Below are 24,536 nucleotides of genomic sequence, written 5' to 3' on the forward strand. Positions count from 1 at the left end.
AAGTACGTGAAAGTAATAAAGTTTAAGAATTAATGAAAGGAATCTAGACCAATTAATAAGAACATAGAGCTCATTACTAACCAAAAACTCTACTGTTTCTCAGAGTGTGAGGAGTGTTAGAGACACCAGGTAAGAAAGTACTTGGTATTCCTATTGTCACTCAATTGTTGTCATTAAACAAGAGAGCAGAAAGGACTTCATCAAATGGGATAAGCCAATGGGCCACTCTAAAAGTAGTCCAAATAAACAGAAAAAAAGAGACTCAAGGAACTTTATTGTGAATATATCTCAAATAACCCATACACAGAGAAGGAAAGGAAGAAAATTGCGGACAGAATTGCCATTGGCTTGTAAGATATATATTATATGTTTGGGGCGAATAAAATATCTTAAGATAGACTAAAATTAATTTGTCAGTCTTGAGAATGCTGTCTTTAACATGTAAAATATAAGGTAATGAAGACATTTTCTCTAATAAACTTCTCCCAAAAGAAAAAAAAATTGAATTGATTTTTATATTACTAAGTGTTTAAAGACAAAGTGTTCGCATATGATATTCATCAATATATTGATATTCATTCAAAAATACATTTTAAAAGCTTCATAATAGAGAGATTAGAATGTCCATTCTTTCTTTCCAGACATTGATTACCAAAGATGTATAAGCCTGGCATATAGATCATTGACAACTTTTACAACCTAAACACACTTTAATTATATGCACAGAAGAGTGTAAAATGAAGAGAATGTTACCACATTTCATTCTATTGGGAATCAACCATTGGGTGCAGGTTTATAAGAAAATGCTGTAATAGCACATATTTTTTGTTTATTTTGTTTTACAAACATCAATATTCTTTAGATGTGGTGTTGAGAGAGGTCCTAAAACTTGGCAGAGTACAGATGACTTTTGGTAAGATTAACCTGAGAATATTCTATTTCTTCCACAACTCAGCCTTTTATTGTAAAGACAAATCTACTTGGTTAACTTCCTCAATTGTTAGCATGGACACGAAGAAGGCAGAAATGGAAAATTCCATCTCTCATTTATTAGAGCAAAAACAAAAAGCTTTGTACTATTCACCTTTCTTTTCATGTCAAGGAAATTATGTATTTTTCTCTCTTTTCTCGCAATATTCTTAGAGTTTTACTACTTTTGTCTACTTCTAAAGCCAGAAATTTATTCCAAGTCTTGATATTTCCCTATTCAAACTTTTTGTGTCAACACATACATAGTTTCTTCATTTCTTCTATGAACATCAGTTCCTTTAGTCATCAGGTGATTGAGTGAAATGGGGGTAATTATGGCTCTTGACCCAGGTTTAGGTGGAAGTATGTACCTTGCCTGAAATAGGAGGTAAAATTTTCAGGATTTGAATCCACATCTGCCTAACTCCAAAGCCATCTGTTTTCTATTATATGACAATAAGTTTATCTCCATTGCCCTTATGAATGCCAAAGCCTTGGACATATTCCCTCTAAAAGATTATATAGGAGTTCCCTGACACTTGCCACAGCAGAGGTGGACAGAGTATGGGAATATTTGAGTTTTTCCTTTAACTAAGATACTTACCTCATTTACTGAGCTCTGGTTATTAAAGAACAAACAAAAATGAAATCCCAAAACCTCAGTGTCTCTTTTGTAGACACAGTGGCATTATAGTTAGGTATATACCCTCAGTTTCTTATGATCAACAAAATTTGGCTAAAAATTTTATGTTTATTGAAGAAGTTTATTTTCATCTCAAATATTTCAAAATTCCCAAGTATAATCTATCCTATGATTGTATTTTATAGTTCTGTTAGTCTTGTATAGTGCTTGCTGTTAAATTCGATACATTATCCATTTCTTTTAGCCATCGGGAACTGAACATTGTCATAACATTGAGAAAAAAGTATTTAAACTGTGGTAAGAATGGATTACATTTCCATCATTTTGTAACTTTCATTAATTCAGAAATATGGAAATGCTTGCATTTGGTATCATTTCTATTGAAGCCAATTATCTTGGCTTTCATATAAGTTATGACAATATCAATATTTAAGACATTTTCAAAATTATCATTATTTGTTTATGCATTTCTTTCCTTTCCTGTTTTAATTTTTTGATCATCCATAAACTGTGACACACTGCCTTCTCAATTCGACTTAAATGATCACTAACTCATGTGGGAAAATTAAAAGCTTCCCAGAAAGGAAGCCAATTTCTTAGGTAAAGCATGCTATTTTGTTTTTGAAATTCCACAAAAATGGGAAAATCAATTACAACTTCCCATTTGTCCATGGTGGCCATAAAGGAAGCACATTTTCTGCCAAGGACAACTAGAGCTTTCTAGTCTCTATATGAATTTAGTCTCTGACTCTAAATTTGTCTCTGATTTAATATTTTGCCTTTTTAGCAATATGTTGGAACACATATAGCAGAAGAGATGATTTCTGTTAAAATACTCCCGTGAAAATGATTAAGCATAATTTGGAAAGGAAAGAAACTATGCTGTTGAAAAGGCTGAGGTTGCTTTTGTATGATTGCATAATCTTAGCAGTGTAAATTGAAAGAACATTTGTCAAAAAATCAATATTCAGCAGGCTTAAACATTCCTTATTAATTTTGGTTAACAGGATTAACCACTTCAATGGAATAAAACCAACCTATGCTTGCATGAAGCGAAGACAAATGAGACTCGTTCTTTACAGAAGGTCTTTTGAATGCATTGGTGCCTTAAACCTTTTATATAATTGAAAATAATTAGGTCTGCATTAAAAAGTCATTGTCATAATAAAAATTTGGCTGGAAACTAATGAAATAAGCTATGCATTATGTAACTGTTTAACATATTTTTTATTTGATTAGTTGACTAATCAAATAAATTACAGAGATAATATAATTGACTTCAAATCTTACATTAACATATGCCCTGAAGTCTTTCTTAAAAGTCCATTAGGGTATAAACTTTATCTATTGGAAGGAAAGATATTAAGTAGGCAATTTATCCTTTATAATAGGTGTTGTTTGACTGAAAAACAAAATGAAAATCTGAAATGAATGTGCAATCTACAAATGCAGGAAGATTAACAGGTGGGAGGCAATTCCAGCTCTAAAGATGGCTATTATCATAACCAAGTCACAAGCATGTATTTTAGCAAATAAATGATCTCACACACTAAATGGCAACCCCATTTAAGGTCCTGAAGATGAGGGCAAAGTTCTGAGCAGCTGCCTAATAAAAACAATCAATGAATTAGAATGATACCTGCCATAATATTTGCCCTGAGTAAACTAGGCTGCAGAAAAGATAAAGTAAGTGAGGGGTACCTGGGTGGCTCAGTTGGTGGAATGTCTGCCTTCAGCTCAGGTCATGAGTTCAGGGTCCTGGGATCGAGCCCTGGGTTGTCAGGCTCCCAGCTCAGTGCAGAGTCTGCTTCTCCCTCTCCCTCTAACCCTCTCCCTGCTTGTGCTCTCTCGCTCTCTCTCTCAAATAAATAAACAGAATCTTTATTTTTTTTTAAGATGAAACAACTGAAAACACTGTGGAATGATTAGATGAATGTAAATACAGTGAAAAAATTTGGAGTCATTACAGGTCAAATGTCAGTATGTGCATAGGTAGTAAGGTGCTGTTTTAATAGCCGCATAACAAATTAGACATAGTGGAATACAGCCCATCAGAAATTCACCAGGGTTGGTCAAGGAGTAATACAGAAGAAAGTGAAATAATGTAAAAGAAATTGTAGAATTATATAAATGTCCTTTTAGAACCTCTAATGATATTACTGATCCAGGTAAGAATTGTCACCTAAAACAATGGTGAATAGATGATGCGGAACATGAAAAACTGCAGATACAGCATCTTTATGATTCTCTCTGGCTTGCACAGGGGAAAAGTAATAACTACAACAAAACAACCAATTCATCAGCCCCTTAGCCCATTGTTTAATCTTAGCAACACCCATGGCTGGTCAACCAGAAAATAAGTTTTCTGATGTGATAGGGAACATCCGACATGACTTGTTATGTATACTTACCCAAAGAGTAGTTCTAATTTCTGCTTTGTAGGAATTATTGGGAATAGAGGAAAAAACTAGACAATGAGAGAGTTTAGAAAACTCTTATTGTGAAACTCTGGGTGGGATATGGATGGGGTTTCACCTTTGCTTTTCGGAAAAGTTAGACGAGAGAGGTTTTGAAGATATTGACATTAAAGAATCATTTAAGCTGTTGTGAAGAGTTTCCTCACAACATGTCTTAGCTCAACTCCCTCATTTTACCAGATAAGGACAGTTGAGTTCAAAGGCCACCTAAGCTAGTAAGAACCTGTCACCATGAGACCCCAGATCTGAAGTCTAGTGATCTTTGTACGGCCTCATGTTAATTTCTCCAGTGGTGCAGTGGTACCTCACCAAGGGGTATGTTCCCCATCATTACATGTGTTGCAGAGAAGGCTGGAGGATAACTTGCAAATGAAGCTATGGGGAAAAAAAATAAATTGAACAGCAGACTTGAGCCTGGACTAGCAGATGTCTTCAAGGTCTTCTTTGAGAGTGTGTGGTTTTATGAGTAATTCACGGGCAGTTGAGCAGACTTCAGCTGAGTAATTTAGGAATCCCACCCTCATTTGTACTCTTGCCTTTAGAAGTGTAATTTTTGCTCAGGGAGTAATTTTAAGACATGCCTGACCACCATGGACAAGTTCATAAAATGCTAAACTTTTCTTTTTTTTCTTTTTTTAGCTCCCTAGGAATGGATAAACAAAGGATAAAGAAAGTTTATTTTTCATTATCTTCGGATAATAGTCACATAAAAGTGCATTTCCGTCTTGCTGTCAAATTCAATTATGCAATTGCTTCATTTGTACTTCTTTCATGAAGAACAAGAAATAAAACATTCTAAGTATTTGCAGTCTATAACATAGTGGCTACATATCCTAATCACATGAAAGATTTTTTTTTTGTAAACTATAAATTGCAAAACTGATATTAGTAATTATTGCATTCACTTCTACAATGACCTTCATAACTAACTGTTTTGTACTAAAGCATGCTGGGTAGCTCTTGTTTCCAAATGCATTTAAAACAAAGGCTCAAAGTCAAGGTATTTTTCAGCAGGCTAATGAGAATTAGTAGCAAAGATGTACCCTATGTAAGGATACAAAAATGGTTTTAACAAATTAGGTCCTGAGATTCCTCATGAGATTATTATAGCCTTTTAGACCAAACTGTTGTTAGACATGGCCCTTTAAACCCTGCTGGTAAATCAATAGCTTAACAATTGTATTCTCTGTCTTTCATTCCACGGGTATTGAAGATCTGTCCTCAAGAAAGGACTCTTAGGTGGTTCTTACACCCATAGAGTCGAGGAGTGTGGTATTGATCTGTTTATTAAGAGGAGGAATATGGTCTAAACACTTTGAATATAAGCCCTACATTCATTTTCTGTACCCACCAAAAAGGAACAAAAGAGGATAAATAAAACCACAAACCGCAACCACAAGGACAAAACCCCTTTTTTGGTACATTAACTCCTTTTTTTCTTGTAACTATAATAGTAATACAGTTCTGAAAGGCAAAATGCTAATAAACAATTAAAACATTTTTCTAAAGAAGGCAACTAGGGCGAGAAAAAAAAAAAGCCAAGAACATGGATATTTTACTAAATAGTTAGACTAAAGAGCTTTTCTGCCCTATTTCCCTTTACAAACCCAGGACACCAATGTCCCACACTTGGAACAAAGAACAGTATTAGACTATTAAGCCTTTTGAATTGTAGATTCTGTTTTGCTACTTCTTTAAAATGAAAATACTAGTTTTATTTTCAAAGTATTCTGATAATAAATATAATGATAACTCATATTTAATAAGTATCTCTTAAGTGCCAAGAACATGTTGTCTGTTATTCCTCCTAATCCTCACTATTGCTTCGTGATGTAGGCATTATTATCCTCATGTAACAGATGAGGACGCTGAGATTGTACTTTGGGAAGGTGTCCGAGTTCACACAGCAAGGAAGTGGAAGTTTGGGATTTGATTTCAAATCCATCTGATTTCAGAGTTTATGTTCTTTTCTCTATACTGTGGTCTTATTTCCTTAAGAAACTAGAAGAGACGTAGTGAACAAATGGGCTAGATTCTTACTCTATTGTAACTCTTAAAAAAGTGTCAATATTGTTTACTGTAAGTTCTTAGGGTTATATAAATTAATACATTAGGTTATATTGGAAATACAACAAGGAAGAGCTTACTAAATAGGTTAAATGGAATTTTAAATAAACAAAATCTCCAAATCCTTGCCTCTCATTTCTATTACAAGAATGTTTTTCTGTTATGTCAGTTTGAGTTTACATTGTGGATGTGGTCAGCTCTAATCAGTATTCACGTCAGGGAAGGCTAGCTAGTATTTGATCAAAAGGGCATATTGCAGATGTGGTCACTACACTGTTCAGCCATGTTTATGAATATTCAGTACCACAATCTTCTTAATTTGTGTAACAGAAGTTAGAAATTACATTTCTTTGGTGAAGTGAATGGTGTTTAAGATCTGCTGATGGCTGAAATTCGCGGAGAAAGGTGCATGAATAGGATGTAGGAATGTAGACTGGCCCTTCATTCTCGGTAGGGGATGGAGTTAACTACCTGGAGCTCGTGCCTAAATGGTCCTAAATTTAGCCATTGATCAGCAGACTTTTGTTCACATGACTCAGATTAAAGTGGTTACCTAGAATCATGTCACATTTGCCTCAAGGTAAACTTTTTATTTATTTATGTATTTATGCATTTATGTATTTATTTTTATTATGTTAAGTTAGCCACCATACAGTACATCATTAGTTTTTGATGTAGTGTTCAATGGTTCATTAATTACATATAACACCCAGTGCTCATTACAACATGTGCCCTTCTTAATACCCATCACTTGGCTACCCCATCTCCCCACTCCCCTGCCCTCAGAAACTCTCAGTTTGTTTCCCAGAGTCCAATAGTCTCTCATGGTTTGTTTCCCTCTCTGATCTCCCCCTCTTGTTTTCCCTTTTTTGCCCTAATGTTCTCCATGCTATTCCCTATGTTCCACATATGAGTGAAACCATATGATAATTGTCTTTCTCTGCTTGACTTATTTCACTTGGCATAATCCCCTCCAGTTGCATCCATGTCTATGCAAATTATGGGTATTCATCCTTTCTGATGGCTGAGTAATTTTTCATTGTATATATCCATTCTTTATCCATTCATTTGTTGAAGAGCATTTCAGCTCCTTCCACAGTTTGGCTATTGTAGACATTGCTGCTATGAACACTGGGATGCATGTGCCCCTTCTTTTCACTACATCTGTATCTTTGGGGTAAATACCTAGTAGTGCAATTGTTGGGTCATAGGGTAGCTCTATTTTCAACTATTTAAGGAACCTCCATACTGTTCTCCAAAGTGGCGGCACCAACTTGCATTCCCACCAACAGTGTAAGCGGTTTCCCTTTTTCCACACCCTCACCAATATTAGTTATTTTGTCTTGTTAATTTTTGCCATTCTAACTGGTTTAAGGTGGTATCTTAATGTGGTTTTGATTTGAATTTCCCTGATTCCTAATGATGTTGAACATTTTTTCATGTGTCTGTTAACCATTTGTATGTCTTCTTTGGAGAAGTGTCTGTTCCTGTTTTCTGCCCATTTTTTGACTTGATTATTTGCTTTTTGGGTGTTAAGTTTGAGAAGTTCTTTATAGATCTTAGATACCAGCCCTTTATCTGTAATGTCATTTGCAAATATCTTCTCCCATTCCATGTGTTGCCTCTTAGTTTTGTTGACTGTTTCCTTTGCTCAACAAGATCCTAGCCAATAGGATCCAATAGTACATTAAAAGGATTATCCATCACGACCAGGTGGGATTTTTTTCCTGGAATGCAAGGGTGGTTCAACAACTGCAAATCAATCCATGTGACACACCACATTAATAAAAGAGAGGATGAAAACCATATCATCCTCTCAACTGATGCAGAAAAAGCATTTGACAAAATACAGCATCCTTTCCTGACTGAACTCTTCAGAGTGTGGGAATAGAAGGAACATTCCTCAATATCTTAAAAACCATCTATGAAAAGCCCACAGCAAATATCATTCTCAATGCAGAAAAGCTGAGAGCTTTTTCCTTAAAGTCAAGAACACAACAAGGATGGCCACTCTCAACATCATTGTAGTACTAGAACTATATTACATAGTACTAGAAGTCCTAGCCTCAGCAATCAGACAACAGAAAGAAATAAAAGGCATTCAAATCACCAAAGAAGTCAAACTCTCTCTCTTCGCAGATGACATGATACTTTATGTGGAAAACCCAAAGACTCCACCCCCAAATTACTAGAACTCATATAGCAATTCAGCAATGTGGCAGGATACCAAATCAATGCACAGAAATCAGTTACTTTTCTGTATACTAACATGTAACTGTAGAAAGAGAAATTAGGGGATCGATTTTATTTACAATAGCTCCAAACCCATAAGATACCTAGGGATAAACCTAACCAAAAAAGTAAAGGGTCTATACTCAAGAAACTACAGAACACTTATGAAGGAAATTGAGGAAGACACAAAAAGATGGAAAAACATTCTATGCTCATGGATTGGAAAAATAAACATTGTTAAAATTTCCGTGCTGCCCAGACCAATCTACACTTTCAATGCCATCCTTATTAAAATACCACTGGCATTTTTCAAAGAGCCAGAACAAACAATTCTAAAATTTGTATGGAATCAGAAAAGACCCCGAATAGCCAAGAGACTGTTGAAAAAGAAAAACAAGGCTGGGGGCATCACGTTGCCTGACTTCAAACTATATTACAAAGCTGTGATCACCAAGACAGCATGATACTGGCACAAAAACAGACACATAGATCAAGAGAACAGAATAGAGACTCCAGAAATGGACCCTCGACTCTATGGTCAATTAATCTTCGACAAATCAGGAAAAAACATCCAATGGAAAAAAGACAGTCTCTTCAAAAAATGGTGCTGGGAAAATTGGACAGCTACATGCAAAAGAATGAAACTTGACCACTCTCTCACACCATACACAAAGATAAACTCAAAATGGATGAAAGACCTCAATGTGAGATAGGAATCCATCATAATCCTAGAGAAGAACATAAGCAGTAACCTCTTCGACATCGGCCGCAGCAACTTCTTTCAAGACACGTCTCCAAAGGCAAGGGAAACAAAAGCAAAAATGAAGTTTTGGGACTTCATCAAGCTAAAAAGCTTCCACGCAGCAAAGGAAACAGTCAACAAGGTAAACTTTTCATTTGAAGGTTTTGACAGAACCCCTAGGGACGGTTGGGGCAGACAGAAGGACTTGTGTGCTTGCTTCCTACTTTCTGGCTACTAAATACCTCATAGTGCGACAGAATTCAGTCAGACTTGTTTTCATTTTAACAATGCGGAGGAGGGAAAGGTTTATCTTTCTACCTACCTTTAACTGTTAGAGGTCATTAGTATTTATCAGAAGGAATCAGAGTTAGGTGGATAACTTGGCTTGGTTAGTTCAAGGTAAATATTATTCAACTCCACGCATTTTATGAGCCTCGTGTCTATCATTACCTTGGCATGACCGGAATTCCCTCACCATTATCACTTTCCTACCACCCAAAGGAAATGCTATAGATGGGGCAGCGTGTTCTTGTGTCATTTCTTAACTAGCTCTTGGACACACTTGGACTTTGCCTGGGTCTCTGCAGAGGCTGGAAGGTGACCAGGCTGCCTATGGACACTCTCATTTGCATAACTTACAGAACCAGGCCTCACAATGGTCCAAAAAACTGTAATTCTCTTAAAACAAGGGCTCAGTCCAGATTTAATTGACAGAATAAATGTCCTCAGATTCAGGAGCTGCTCTTTCAAAGTATTCAAGATTGGTGGCAACAGCTCATAAAAATTGGCAAGTATGCTCTCTCAACAATCTTTTGAAAATGGCTTTCCAAGAGAGGGGGTGGTCATTCACTCCAGAAAAATACCCTCCCCATTTTCTGTCTTGTGGTGGTGAAGAGAAGAATAGCAGTGTGACCCCTTGTGTTGGAAATAGAGCTAGACTGATAGATGGACCTGGTATTGGGATGAGGATCGGAGCCCTGCGGACATGAATAATGTGAGCTGTTTTATCAAAAGGTTTAAAGCAAATTAAACCTAACATTACAGGAAATAATATTCAGTAAGTACGCACTTACAACACACTTTTTTACAGATGGGATTCTCACCTAGGATTTCTAACCTAGTAACATTCAACAAAGGAAATGATCTATGACACAATTTTAAAGTAGTAGAAATGATCCTTATTTTCTTTTTCAAGTCTCTGAATTCAAATGACTTCTCTCCTAAAGGCAGATACTTCCGGAGTTGTGCAATAGCCGAGAGAGGTTCATCTCTTCTTGGGTGTTAGTGAGTTAAGCAGCTTATAGTAATGAATCCCTATTCATGGGCAGAGGGAAGGTTTGTAAAATGTTGTTTAAATGAAAAACATCTGTAACTTTTTAGTTTCTGAGAAGGACTACCTTGTTTCCACAGCTGGTCATGGCTTTACGACTTCTCTCCTGGAAGGAAGTTTAGGAGGGGTCTGCAGGGTGGTTGGGAGCAAAACAGGTTCTAGATTCAGATTTGGGAACAAATCTCATAGTTTCCTCTCACTAGTGTAATAATAATATCTACTTCATACAATTATTTTGAGGATTAAATGAGATAATCACCTGAAGTCACTTAACACAGTACCCAGCACGTACTAAGTGATCCATTCACGTTTACAACAAACAGATATTCAGATTTCCTATTCAAAGTCAAGGTAACAAAAGGTACAACACAGGGAATATAGTGAATGACACTGCGATAGTGTTGTATGGTGACAGATGGCAGCTCCACTTGTGGTGAGCACAGGATAACGTATAGAGATATTGAGTCAGTATGTTGTACACCTGAAACTAATGGAACATTGTGTGACATCTATACTCAAACAAAAAAAGTTTAATAAGAGAAAAGATTTTCTTTTCAAATTCCTTTCAAATACAAGTATCTCTTAATTTTTCTATCTCATAAACTTGGTTTTTCACAAATTTTATTTTCTTGTGAGTACGGCTACACCGTATTATCATCATTAACCCTTCTTGGTGCTATGGTTGCTGAAAGTCACAGTGAGGCAGGCATAGTGTGGCGGGCATTGGGGAGACAGTGAGAAGTGCTGCGTTGAATTCTAGCCACATGATTGATAATAGTCTGCTTAATATTTCTGAGCCTTCTTTCCTTGCCTTCCCGTGTTGTTCTGAAAATTAAGTGAGGTGAAGTATAAAAAAGTGCCCATCACTGAGTCAGTCTGTAACAGACGCTTGAGTTCTAAAGTATTTATTTCTGTAGAATAAGTTGTGTGACATGGATTCGTCCTTATCTCTATGTAGCTCATTGATCTGCACACCCTCGTGTCTACTTAATAATTAAATATTTCCAGACTTCATGAGTAGAATGTATTTCCGTGTTTATTTCAACTTTATTTCACCATGTGACAAACAGCTGAGTATACGGGGTGCTGGGTGGCTCAGTTGGTTAAGCATCTGACTTGACTCTTTCATTTTGGCTCAGGTCATGATCGCAGGGTCCTGGGATCCAGCCCCACGTGGGGCTCCGTGCTTACCTCGGAGTCTGCTTGAGATTCTCTCTCTCCCTCTCCCTCTGCCCTTCCTCCAACTCGTGCTCTCTCTCTCTCTTTCTCTAAAATAAATAAAATCTTTAAAAAAAATCTGAGTATGCAAATTTACTTCATTGTTTTCACATGGAAGTATCTGAAATACTCTTCTGCACCTTACAACTTCCTGGATGCTGTTTTCTTTGTTAATGATGTCCAAACAAATGCAATGTTAAAAATACATTGCAGAGAAACACAGTATGAAATGAAGTTTACCAGGTGGAAGATCAAGAGGAATTAAGTGCCAAAGCTCTAGCCCACATGTCTGTGAAATTGATTTGACTTAATAGGTTTAATGCAAATAGAGTTGTATTGTTTGGGATGTGTGTATACACACACTCATACACCTACAAACATACACATCTTCAACTGTGTGAGCACATCTTGCTTTTGTCCATTTAGAATGCTCATGAATAAATAAATATAAATGGGTTGTTTTCATTTTTAAAGATCAGCTTTTTATCTGAAATTTAAAACCGAGCATATACTAGTGTTCGAACAGATAGACTTTAAGAAACACAGTAAATTGGGGCATGCCCAAAGACAGCTCATGATTGCCATGTTTTTCTCCATAAAACAAGTACTCTATCTCTCATCTTGTCCTTTTGATTAAACCTGTTTGTTTTTTACCCTTCCTGTAAATCATTTTGTTGTAACCACCACTAGATTTAAAGCATGGAGCTGCTAGTAATCACACCAATTTTTCACTTCAAGGCTTTTCTAGGTGATTTGGTATCAAATGTTTTAGTCTGTTTTCCTAGCTCACCCTGGATATCTGCCAGGATTTAATTTTAGTATCTTCTAGGAAGCTTCCCGTTATCCCTCCTTCCTATTCAACACCAGCAAAATGCCCTTCTTCTGTTCTCTTAAATCACTCCATATAATATGAAAATCGTAGCTTGCTTTCTGTCTTATCCACTGCATTGTGAAAATCCTGTTTACTCTTGAATCCAATCCCCAACTACAGTGCTCAGCACAGAGGACATGCCCAATAGGTATCTGTTGAACTGAATCTGAATCTGGTCATGGGCCTGTTTGTGTATCTAGGTTAACTCCAGAGTGATCGCCAAGTTTCCACCAGTCCAGGAAGAATGCTTCTTTATCTACAACTTTCTTTCTTTTTTTTTAAAAGATTTTATTTATTTATTTGACAGAGAGAGACAGCCAGTGAGAGAGGGAACACAAGCAGGGGGAGTGGCAGAGGAAGAAGCAGGCTTCCAGCAGAGGAGCCTGATGTGGGGCTCAATCTCAGAATGCAGGGATCACGCCCCGAGCGGAAGGCAGACACTTAACGACTGAGCCACCCAGGCGCCCCAATATATCCTTATCACATATTCTTATATCTTTACCTTGTTACTTGAGGCTTTGTAATATGTCATACATTTTTTTAAGATTTTATTATTTATTTGAAAGAGAGCGAGACAGTGAGAGCGCATGAGCAGGTGATGCGGGAAGCAGCAAAGAGAGAGGGAGAAGCAGATGCCCCGCTGAGCAGGGAGCCCGATGCAGGGCTTGATCCCAGGACCCTGAGATCATGACCTGAGCTGAAGGCAGACACTTAACTGACTGAGCCACCCAGATGCCCCCTATCTACAACTTTCTGAAGGAAGCATCTGTACTCCTTATGAAAGCAAATTCTGATTGGTGTTGTGGTGGTTGGTTTTCTAGCGTCTCAGTCTGATCTTGGGGGTGGGGTGGGGGAGATGCTACGTCCAACTCATGAAAGTTGTAGCATGCAACTGGCAATGGGCTCTATTCAAGGATGTGACTTCTTTACACATGTGACCAGTTCCACTCTGTGTTTTCAGTTTTCTGCTTTGCAAAGTAAAAATACTGATTATTTTTTCCTACATCACAGAAGGGACTAGGACACTTGCCCTGCCCAATCAGAAAAATCAAATGATTTTTAAATTGGTTACAGTTTATTCTCTCTGAGAGGGTTCTTTTACTTACCTGGGGGTCCCAATTATCAATATGGTAAATCTACAAACTAAAAGTAGAAACAGATGATTTTAAGAACAGCGATTTCGTAACAATATGAAAGGATAGTTAAAAGAGAAGAATGTTAGCAGAGGTGACAATATGACTAGTTAATAGAAGTCTACTTTAAAACAGGATTTTGTTCATTTAGGATAGCAGACATGTTAAGGACATTTCTGGTTATTTTACAGAGCTAGAAGAAAAGGATGCATCTTTATTCTTTAATTAGGAAACTGAAAAATCAGAAAATAATTTTACTTGCTTAAATTGTTATAGATCTCATCTATCAAAAATAGCATGTGAAAAAGAATTCATGACACAACTAATAATATCTTATCCATAAATGATGCCCAAGGTTCAAGGGCTCAGGATCTTTTTAAATATTGTATTGTTTCAAGGAAATGAATCATTCTTTCTGTGTGTTTTTGGATAGGCAGTATTGACTTCATTGAGAAATGGAGAAAACCAAACACAAGAAATAGTAACTTTCTGACATAGGAACACTCATAAGACAGTAGGGGAATTAAACTATATCCCACTTTTATTAGCTTTATCTCTGGAATTTATTTCTCTCATATTTTTTTCTTATACGTTAATTTTTGAATTATACTCAGAACAAAGAACAGAGCAAAAATGTATTCCATTTTTGGTGGACCATTGTCTTTTTCAGGTAAAACAATACCTGCATCATTTTCAGTGGATGGCTGTCTATCCAACAGAAAACAAGCCCGAAAACAAAACCTGGGGAAAATAGTCTACGAACCTCCATGTGGAATATAACTTCACAGAGAGTCGCAGTACGATAAGTAGTGCTCAGCACAGAAATGGTGTAGAAGGGCTAGCAACAAGACAACGGGCCCAACTGGAGTCACTTATGCTAAGTCCCATGTCACCAAATCGAGACTCAACTGACTTACAGTTCCAGCTCTCCGGGCAATGGCATCATAAGGCGGTCCACCAGGAATCACACCATAAGCAAAGGTTAGGTAACCTGCTTGACAGGCCCCTACCATGTTATAAAGGAAAGTAACCTTTGCCATAACCAGGCCATGTTCTTGTCTAGTATAACTTCCTGTTCCACCCTCTTCTCCCTATAAAAGTCTTTCCTTTCGTACAGTCCTCGGAGCTCCTTTCTATCTGCTGGATTGGGTGCTGCCTGATGCGGGAGTAACGGCATAAACCCAACATGATCTTCGACATTGACCCAGCTGCATTTCGTTGTTGAACAGTTGCTGGTTTATTGTCTTTATTCCTCAAAAAAAGAAATATATTTTATTTTACACTTCAGCACGAACGCGACCTTCTCTCATCCAAGGTTCCTACCTCATTAAACTCAGTTATTCAATACCCAGACTGTATTAAAATTTACGTCAAAGTCCACCTCAAAGTTGAACCTTCCAAGTAGTTAAAATTGTATTGTGTCAGGAAGCAATTCCTCTTTGCTCATCTCCCTGCCTCTGGATTTAATGGAGGCGGAATCACCATGGAGCAGCAGGTGCCTTTTAGCTTCCTTGATGATTTACTCGATTGCCTTCAAATGTTTTCCTAGCGCGGCATCTGTGAGCAAGATCGATTACGCATTCCAGGCGGGTTTCTTTTGTCTCTTCTTGAAAATTCATTATGCATCTTAATATATTAAAAAGTTTGGTGTGTGTTTTTTTTTCCTGCTAGTCTCTTATTGGTTTCTGGTTCCAAGGCATTAAGAGTTGGATAATGTGTTCGCTCGCTTACATTTGTCTAAGTGCTTCCCCCTCCTTGTCCAGAACACTGTTCGCATTTGGTCCAAGCTGATCTAAAGATTTTAAACTATTATATATGCAGCATCCGTGAAATTTGAATTAATTTATACAGAAAAGCTTTTTCCAATCCTCTCAGTTGTAAATGGTGAATGCTTACATTCTTTATATGGAGAAAAATCTGTGCTAGAAAAGATATTAGCGTAGAAACAATGTAAAGGCAGAAAAAAACAAATACGTGTTTGTTCATCTTAAACACATAGAATTAAAAAGTACTCTTTACTATCATCCCTCAGGTATAGAACAAAATCAATTAATATCCTTGTAGTTTTCTTCCTCAAATATTCTAAGAACTAATAATTTCAAGAACTGCCTCAAAATATAATTTTTTCTCATAAGTTTATTTGTACATTAAGAATTTTTAAATCATATTTAAACTATTAGTTTGCTCTCAGGTATTTATATCTTATCTCTTACTCCAACCACTCCCTAAAGCACTAAATTTAGAAAACATATTTACTAAAAAGATGTTCTAAAAAGAGAAATGATTCAAGTAAAATTCTTGTACACAATTTTCTTGGGTGTTCAGACAATTTTTAAAAAGATGAGTGATAAAGGTTATGCTGGAAAAATCACTTAATCTCTCATTTGTCATCACATTACACAGTTTTTAAACTAATAAATCCTACAAAAGTTTTTTTTTAAGGGAGAGCTTAGGGAATTAATCTGTAGTATCTCTTTTTTGTTGTTGTTCGTGCTCTGAGCAAATTAGAGGTGGACAAAGAGCAAAGCTTTCAGAGATGAAGATATAAGCAATTTTCTTTGAATTTTTAGATACCTTTTGACTTTCAGAAGAGCTGTAAAGATAGTATGGAGCGTTCCTGTGTGACTCTCTTCTAGCCCCTTGTAATGTCAACATAAACATTGGTTCAGTGCTACCAACTAAACTGCAGACTTTATTTAGATTTCCCAGATGCTCTACTGATGTTCTTTTCCTGTTCCAGGAGCTACGTTGCATTCAGTTGTCATGTCTCCTTTAGCTCCTCCAATCTGTCACAGGTCGTCAGGATTTTTGGTAATGCATGACCTTGGCAATTTTGGAAAAGTACTCACGTATTTTGTGATTGACCCTGAATTTGGACCTGCCTTATAGTTTCTATTAGAGAGAGTTTATGGATTTGGGGAATACCAGAGAGGTCACATGCTCATCGTATCGCATTATAACAGAGAATACATGATATCAACACATTTTTTTACGAGTGATCGTTGGAGTCATGAGTATAGTTGACTTTTCTATTTATAGTCCTTCTCTATTCATTAATTGGAATTCTAATGGGTGAGTTGTGTCTTCTTTCTCATGTATTTATTCATGCAATTATTTATTTTTCTCACAAATTCTTATGTTATTCTTTGATTAATAATCCAATGCTATCATTATTTATTGTGTACCTTTGACTGTTCCAACTGTGGCCATTGAAAGCCCGTTCAAGTGGGCCCTTGCATTCCTTTGAAATGTTCTGTTTGTGTGTTGTTTTCATTTTGTTCTTTTGTTTGTTTGCTTATTCTATCTTTATTTTCTGGCACCTCAAGATGACCCAGATTCATCTTGTATTTTCTCCCCCTCACCCTGGAATAAACCATTTTTCCAAGTAATCTCATTTGCTTATATTGGAAAATGGAATTTATAAATCAATATGTGGGTGCTAGGTGTGTTCATTGTTTTTGGTGTGTGACTGCTTCCAGGTACTCTGAGTGCACAGAGCTGGAGAATATATGGATGCAGACCTTAACATGTACTCTCCACCTGTGTGTGTATGTTACACATACATAAACGTATGTCCATATAACCATAGGTTGTTTTTTTTTTTTAAAGATTTTATTTATTTATTCGACAGAGATAGAGACAGCCAGCGAGAGAGGGAACACAAGCAGGGGGAATGGGAGAAGAAGAAGCAGGCTCATAGTGGAGGAGCCTGATGTGGGGCTCAATCCCGGAACGCCGGGATCACGCCCTGAGCCGAAGGCAGACGCTTAACCGCTGTGCCACCCAGGCGCCCCCATATAACCATAGGTTTATACTGATAGATCTGATTCTAGTCTACCATAGTGTTTATTCGGTCCTTCCTCTTTCTTTATTGTAACTTCTTTCTCAAACAGGGATAAACTTAGCTCTATCTACGAAATACCTGTTTGTTTAACCATAGCATAGCTGTAATTTCAAAAATTACCAATTTGTGCTTATATGAGAAACAATTTATGAACTAGAGCACCACGTCTCCTGCTTTTCGAAAGTTCACCTAATGTCACTTTGCTTTTACATTAGTACTGTTTTCTGTAACCCAAAAAAGAGGATTTTTGCTTTTACAATAACAGGCAAAAGCTAAAATAGCTTTCAGTGTCTGTGTTGCAATGAGTCCTTATAAAGGCAGCTTACATTCTAAGCAATGAGAGGGACCCAGCCGAGCTCCTTGCCCGGAGCTGCACTCACCAGTGACTCAACGTCCAGCTCTCGTGGCTTTGAACTCCATCTGTGAGCCTCGGAGTTCTATCTCCATTTATTTTGTGCTTCTGTTAGCAAGATGTGTCCTCAGGCGTGTATTTATTATGCATTCTGATCGGATATATACCCAGGATCAGTGGCATGCGTAGTGTATTTGACACCGGAGCAAATCATTTTTTAATGCACCTTCACCCACACATACATTTAGTACGTATAGCGTACATACATTTTAGTAATAATCAAGTAAAGAGCAGTAACAATCGTTTTCCTTATTTGCTCTTCAGCTTTAAAACTAGTAATTAATGTAAGAAAAAATATGTTTAATTTTAAAGATATTTCTTAAATTCAGTAAAATATTACATATATGAACAAAAATTTGCATTTTCAAAAAGTAAATAGTAGACCTCCCAGTCTGCATTATGTTAATGTTTAAAATGTTAAAGACAAGAACTTCATTCAAGTGGTTCTGAAGAGTGACCATCAGGATGACTCAAGTTTGGGTTTTGTCTTTTACAACCGCTGTGCGATCATGGATTGCTTTGTATCTAATGCTTTTGTGCAGGAACATACAGTATAACAGGAATTGGAGACACGAATTTTAACAGTTCTGAAGTGTAAAGAACTTACACATAAGACGAACACATACAGCTGAGTCCACTTTTGTCGGAGACCAATGATATAACTGGGAGTTCTCCGAATTCGCGTTTATGTAACACACAAAGTTTATTAAAGGAAATGTACTAAAATGGCTAATTTAATGCTGACATATATTATTAAAATTAACAATATTAAAATGATCAATATTGACTATGTCAATTGTTTAGAACTTAAACCAAGACAAGACATTTAGGGAAAGACTCTTTGCCCATTGACATTGTTTAGAATTTCTGGGGCAGATTTATAATAAAAATCAGACCATCTTTTCATCTTTTTTTTTTTCCAGTTGTTTTTGTTGTAAACTTCTTTATAGAGAAGGCATACTCTAATTTCCTTCACCGACGGCAGAATGCTCCCACCTCCCCATCCGTGGTATGTCACTGCCTAAAAGTGGAATGGCTGGTCATGGGATATGTGTAATGTTCAGCTTAGCAGATACAGCCCAGATCTGTCGGTACAGTAATTTAGATTCCTACTACCAGCATGTGAGACCTCCAGCTGTTTCTTATTTCATTGCCAATATTTGACCTGTCCGGTTTTCAATGTTAACCATTCTACCTGTACATGGTTCCCAATGTGGTTTTAATTTGTCTTTGCCGAATGACTAAGGAGGATGAGCACTATACGTACTTTTGGCTACCTTCTTTTGCACCCCAAATTAGATTACCTGACATATTTTCTTTTAATGATTTACATATTCTGGGAACAAGTACTTTGCTGATTATAAATATTGTAAATACCTTTTCCCATTCTGCGCTACTCTTTTCATGCTCTTAATGATGTCATTTGTTGAAGTTCATTTTAAAATAACTGTCATTTATTAACATTTTGTTCTATGGTTAATGCTTTTATGTTCTCCTTAGGACAGAAGTTCTTCACTTTAACAAAGACAAATTTATCAATGTTTTCTTCGATGGTTAGGGCTATTGTGTCCTGTTTGAGAAATCTTCAGCTACCGCTGGTCATAAAGATGATCTTTATTATTATAAAGATGCTTTAAATCTTTTTAAAGATTTATTTATTTATTTTAGAGAGAGAGTACATGCGAGCAGGGCGAAGGGCAGAGGGAGAGGAGAGAGAGAATCTCAAGCCTACCCCCTGCCAAGCACAGAGCCCATCTCGGGGCTCCATCTCACAACCTTGAGATCATGACTTGAGCCGAAATCAAGAGTCTGACACTTGCCCCATGCACTGAGCCAGGCAGGTGCCCCTAGATGCTTTAATTCTTTACCTATCATATTAAGGTTTAAAAAATCTTCCTGGAATTGATTATTTTTTTTTTTTAGTGTGGGGTAAGACAGGGGTCCACCTAGTGGACAATTCCCCAGTACTAGTTAATGACTGCACCATCTTTCCCTACTGCTCTGCACCTGCCACATTTGCTGCCTGTCAGATAACTGAATAGATGTAGTGTATTTTGTGGACTTCCAATGCCATATGATCGTTCTTTTCATCTAAACTTGCGCTAATACTGAATTACCTTCCCTGTGTGTTAAATTTTTGTATTTCACTGTGTGTGTACTACGGATTTGTTCAATTTATGAAAGTTTGCCTTGATTTTTTAGTACTCTTTGCATTTCCATGAAAACTTTACAATCAACTTGGCAATTTTCACCAAAATACCTGCTGGGATTTTGCTTGGGATTGCTTTGAATCTATAGCACTGAGGTCTTGTGCCTTTTTTGGTTATATTGATTCCACTGCATTTGATATGCAATTGAAATTTGTGTGTTTTGAAAAGTTGCACTTCCTAATTTTTCATCTACTAGTATGTGGGAATATAATTGCTTTCTCTTCACTTATGTTGACTGACTAGGTAAATTCATTTCTTTTTTTTATTTATTTATTTTTTATTTATTTATTTATTTATTTGACAGAGAGAGACAGCCAGCGAGAGAGGGAACACAAGCAGGGGGAGTGGGAGAGGAAGAAGCAGGCTCCCAGCAGAAGAGCCTGACGTGGGGTTTGATCCTAGAACGCCGGGATCACGCCCTGAGCCAAAGGCAGACGCTCAACCGCTGTGCCACCCAGGCACCCCGGTAAATTCATTTCTTAATTCTAATATTTTATTTCTAATTTTAAAAAACCCACATGAAAATCATATAATCGTATGTTTCATTTCATTGTTTAGAATTCATTTATATATATTCTTTTTTTTTTCTCATTGTGTTGGTCAGGACCTCCAATACAATTCCAAAGTGTAGAGAGAGAAGAACGTCCTTTCCAAGTGCCTAATACAAATATTTCACCATTCAGCATGCTATAAGTTTTCAAGATGTCTCTTTATTAGGTAAAACAAGTTCCTTTCCACTTCTAGTTTCTTGAATTTTACTCTATGCTTTTTTGGCGTCTATTGAGAAACTATATGATTTTACTCTTTCATTCTTTAAATGTGGTTAATTATATTGATTGAAAACGGACTATTATACCAATCTTGCATTCCTGGAATAAACTCAGCTTCTTTGTGATACATTTTTTCAAATATCCTAATTGATTCAGCTGTTGATATTCTGTGCAGATATTTATATTTACGATGGTAAGGATCATTGGCCAGAGATTGCCTTTTCTTGTAATATTTTTGTCAAGTACCCGGGATCACAATTATGTTGGCCTCCAAGAACATGCTTGAAAGTGTTCTATTGTTTTATATCCTTCAGAAGAGGTTTGATAAGATTGGTGGTTTTTCTTCCTTTTAATTTAAAACAGGTTTATTGAGTATAAATTTTATATAATATATGGCATTTAAAGTGTATAATTTGATGGGTTTTTACCTATTATCTTCTATCTATCTATCATCTATCTATCTATCTATCTATCATCTATCTATCTATCTATCATCTATCTATCATCTATCATTTATCCATCTCTCATTGATCTGTTTTCTCTATTTACCTATCTATATCATGAAGCCATTGGCACAATTAAGGTAATTTACCATCCCCCAAATTTTTGGGTGCCCTTTTATAATCCGTCTCTCATCTCCAAGCTTTGTCTTCAGGCACAAATCTGATTTATTTATATCGTTATAGGTTGGTTCGTATTTTCTAGAATTTATGTAAATATAATCATACAGTATGTGGTCTAATGTTGTTTGCTTCTTACACTCAACATCATTACTTGGAGATTTATCTACATCCTTGTCAAAACTTGGTATAGTAAGTCTTTTCAACTTTGGCCACTCAAGTGGGTATGTGGTGGTATCTCTTTGTGGTTTTTAATTTGCATTTTATTATTTTAAAATTTTAATTAACTTAAAAAATTGGCAGTCTAAAAAACGGACACAGTAAAAGTCACTCTTCATTTTATACAGATCATGGATTTTGACAAATGCACACTCTAAATACTGCTGAAGTCAAGATACGGTGTCGTCCAATTACATCCAAACATTTCAACATGCTATCCCTTTGCAGTCAAACCCTCTTCTCACATACAATTCTTGGCAACCACCGACCTTTCTTCTGTTCCTACAGTGTTTGTTTTCCAAAATGCCATGTAAATGGAAACAGAGAGAATGTGATCTTTTGGGTCTGACTTTTGCTTAGCAAAATGAATGGGAGATTCGTCAATATTGTTGTGTAAAGAAACAGTCCGTGCGTTTGTGTTGCTGAGGAGTGTTCCAATGTATGGATGCCCCACAGTTTCTTTTTCCATTCAGTGGTTGAAAGCTATTTGACTTGTTCCAGGTGTGGGCAATTATAAAGTTTCCATAAACATTTATGTACGGGTTTCTATATGAATATACATTTTCATTTCTCTTGGGTAAATACCTGAGAGTAAGGTGATTGGGTTACGCACTAACCATATGTTAACTGTACAGGAAACCATCACACTGTTTTCCAAAGCGTCTGTATCACGAATCATTCCCACCGGCGGCAATTCCAGTTGCTCCACGTACTCAGTTGGTATCTCATTATGGTTTTGATTCGCATTTCCCTGGTGATTAATAATGTTGAACATCCTTTCATGTGTTTGTTTGCCAGCCATATATTTCCCTTGGCAATGTGTCTATTCAAATCTTTTGCTCATGATTTTTAAAATGGAGTAGTTTGCTTTCCGACTATTGAGCATTGAAGTTACTTATATTGTTAGTTGCGAATCCTTTGTTAGGCATATGATTGGCACATATTTACCTCTAGTCTGTGGCTCGGCTTTCTTTCTCTTAACAATGTTAAATGCAGAACAAAAGTTTCCAATTTCAATAAAGGTAAATTAATTAATTTTTTTACTTTTGTGATTTGTGCTTTTGCTGTTGTATCTAAGAACTGTTTGCCTAACCCAAACTGAAAAATATTTTCCCCTATGGTGTTGTCTAGAAGTTTAGTAGTTTTATGTGTACATTTTGATTAATTGTTGTACAAGGTCTGAGGTATTCATGAAGGCTTACTTTTTGCACATGAACACCCAATTGTTCCTGTGCCATTTGTTGTAAAAACTATCCTTGTATTAATTGACTTACCTTTGTGTCTTTGTAAATGGTATTGCTTATTACACTCAAATTGATTATTGTTAGAAATAGAGAAATGCAATTAATTTTCGTATATTGATCTTGTGTCCTGCAACCTTGTTAAATTCATTTATTACTTCTTTAAAATTAATTTGCATTGCTTTGTAATTACTTTATATTACTTTTTAATTCTTTTTTTCTTGTTGTCTGCTTTTGATGTCAGGGTAATACTGGCTTCATGAAATGAGTTGGGAAATATTCCCTCTTGTCAATTTTCTAAAAGAAAATGTCATATCTGTAGGTAGGCAAATAGCAAATATCAGAAAAAAAGAAGCCACATATCGGCTACACTCTGCATATCCAGTTGTGTCCACGCTCACCAAATAAAAAGTTGCTTACTGAACGGCAATTTGTGTAAAGTGTTCTGAGCAACCACAATGTTATCCCAGCGGATACTCCTCATTTAAAAACATGAAGCAGAGGTGAAAGGATGTTTAGCCCTCTATTTTATTTCTCTTGAAAAAAGAAAATCAGTGCAAGTTCATACTTTTCTTTGGGAGTAAGTCGGGGGCTTCTGAAATAAAACCATATTCTAGAGGCAATGCATGTTTCAGAGAATCTTTGCATTCAGGTGAAGTCACTCCTTGTTCACGAAGCTGACAAGGGGCACGCCTAGACAGGGTTATGCTATCTTCAGTTTACATACGGCCAAATGAAAAATAACAATGAACTGATTCACTCGGGGTTAATGGCAAATCCAGAAACCATTAAACCTCTTGCCTCTCACTATAGTATTATAGCTGTTTCCTTAGTTACATTTATTTCAGTGAAATGACTTTTCATTTTTATCTTCCTAGTGACTTTAGAGTCTAACTCCAAATAAAATGCAATTTTACAGTTAAGTAATTCTTATCAAAAGCAGGCTGCTTTTCTTATAACCCTGCCTCTAATGGTAGAGCCCTGAGAGTCCTGGTCACAGGCTTCTTTCTCATTGCTCTCACTCCCAGATGATGTGGGTGTCCACTTTTCCCACGTCTCTTCCTTTGGGGCATTGCTCTTTGCCAATGTCATTTAATGTGGTGAGCCGTCCTCCGAAGTACCGCACTTCACCTGCCATAGAAGTGGAGAGGTGGCCCGTACCAGTCCCTCAGAGTCTTTTCCAGGACACAGAGAGTGGACAGAGTCCTTTTGGGGGTCAATAGGATTGCTGGGAGAGAAAGCATCTCTTTTTTTCATGAAACATAAGTTAAAATGCCATGTAAGCCTGGAACTGGCAGAGACTTTCCGGAATAATACACTAAGATAGAGAGAGGAAAGAACAGCCCCCACCCCCCCCCCAAAAAAATCCATGGGTGTGGGAATAGAGACAGAGAAGTTAGAAATGAGAGAGAGAGAGAGAGAGAGAGAACTGAAATTGTCATTTAAACATTATTCGGCAGATGTGTCTAAAACCCCACCCTTGCTCTTTTTCTAAGTCAGAAATTTCCTTTTGGGGGCACCTGGGTGGCTCAGTTGGT

The sequence above is a fragment of the Ursus arctos genome, unplaced genomic scaffold (genome assembly GCF_023065955.2).
Source record: "Ursus arctos isolate Adak ecotype North America unplaced genomic scaffold, UrsArc2.0 scaffold_11, whole genome shotgun sequence".
Classification (NCBI taxonomy): Eukaryota; Metazoa; Chordata; class Mammalia; order Carnivora; family Ursidae; genus Ursus; species Ursus arctos.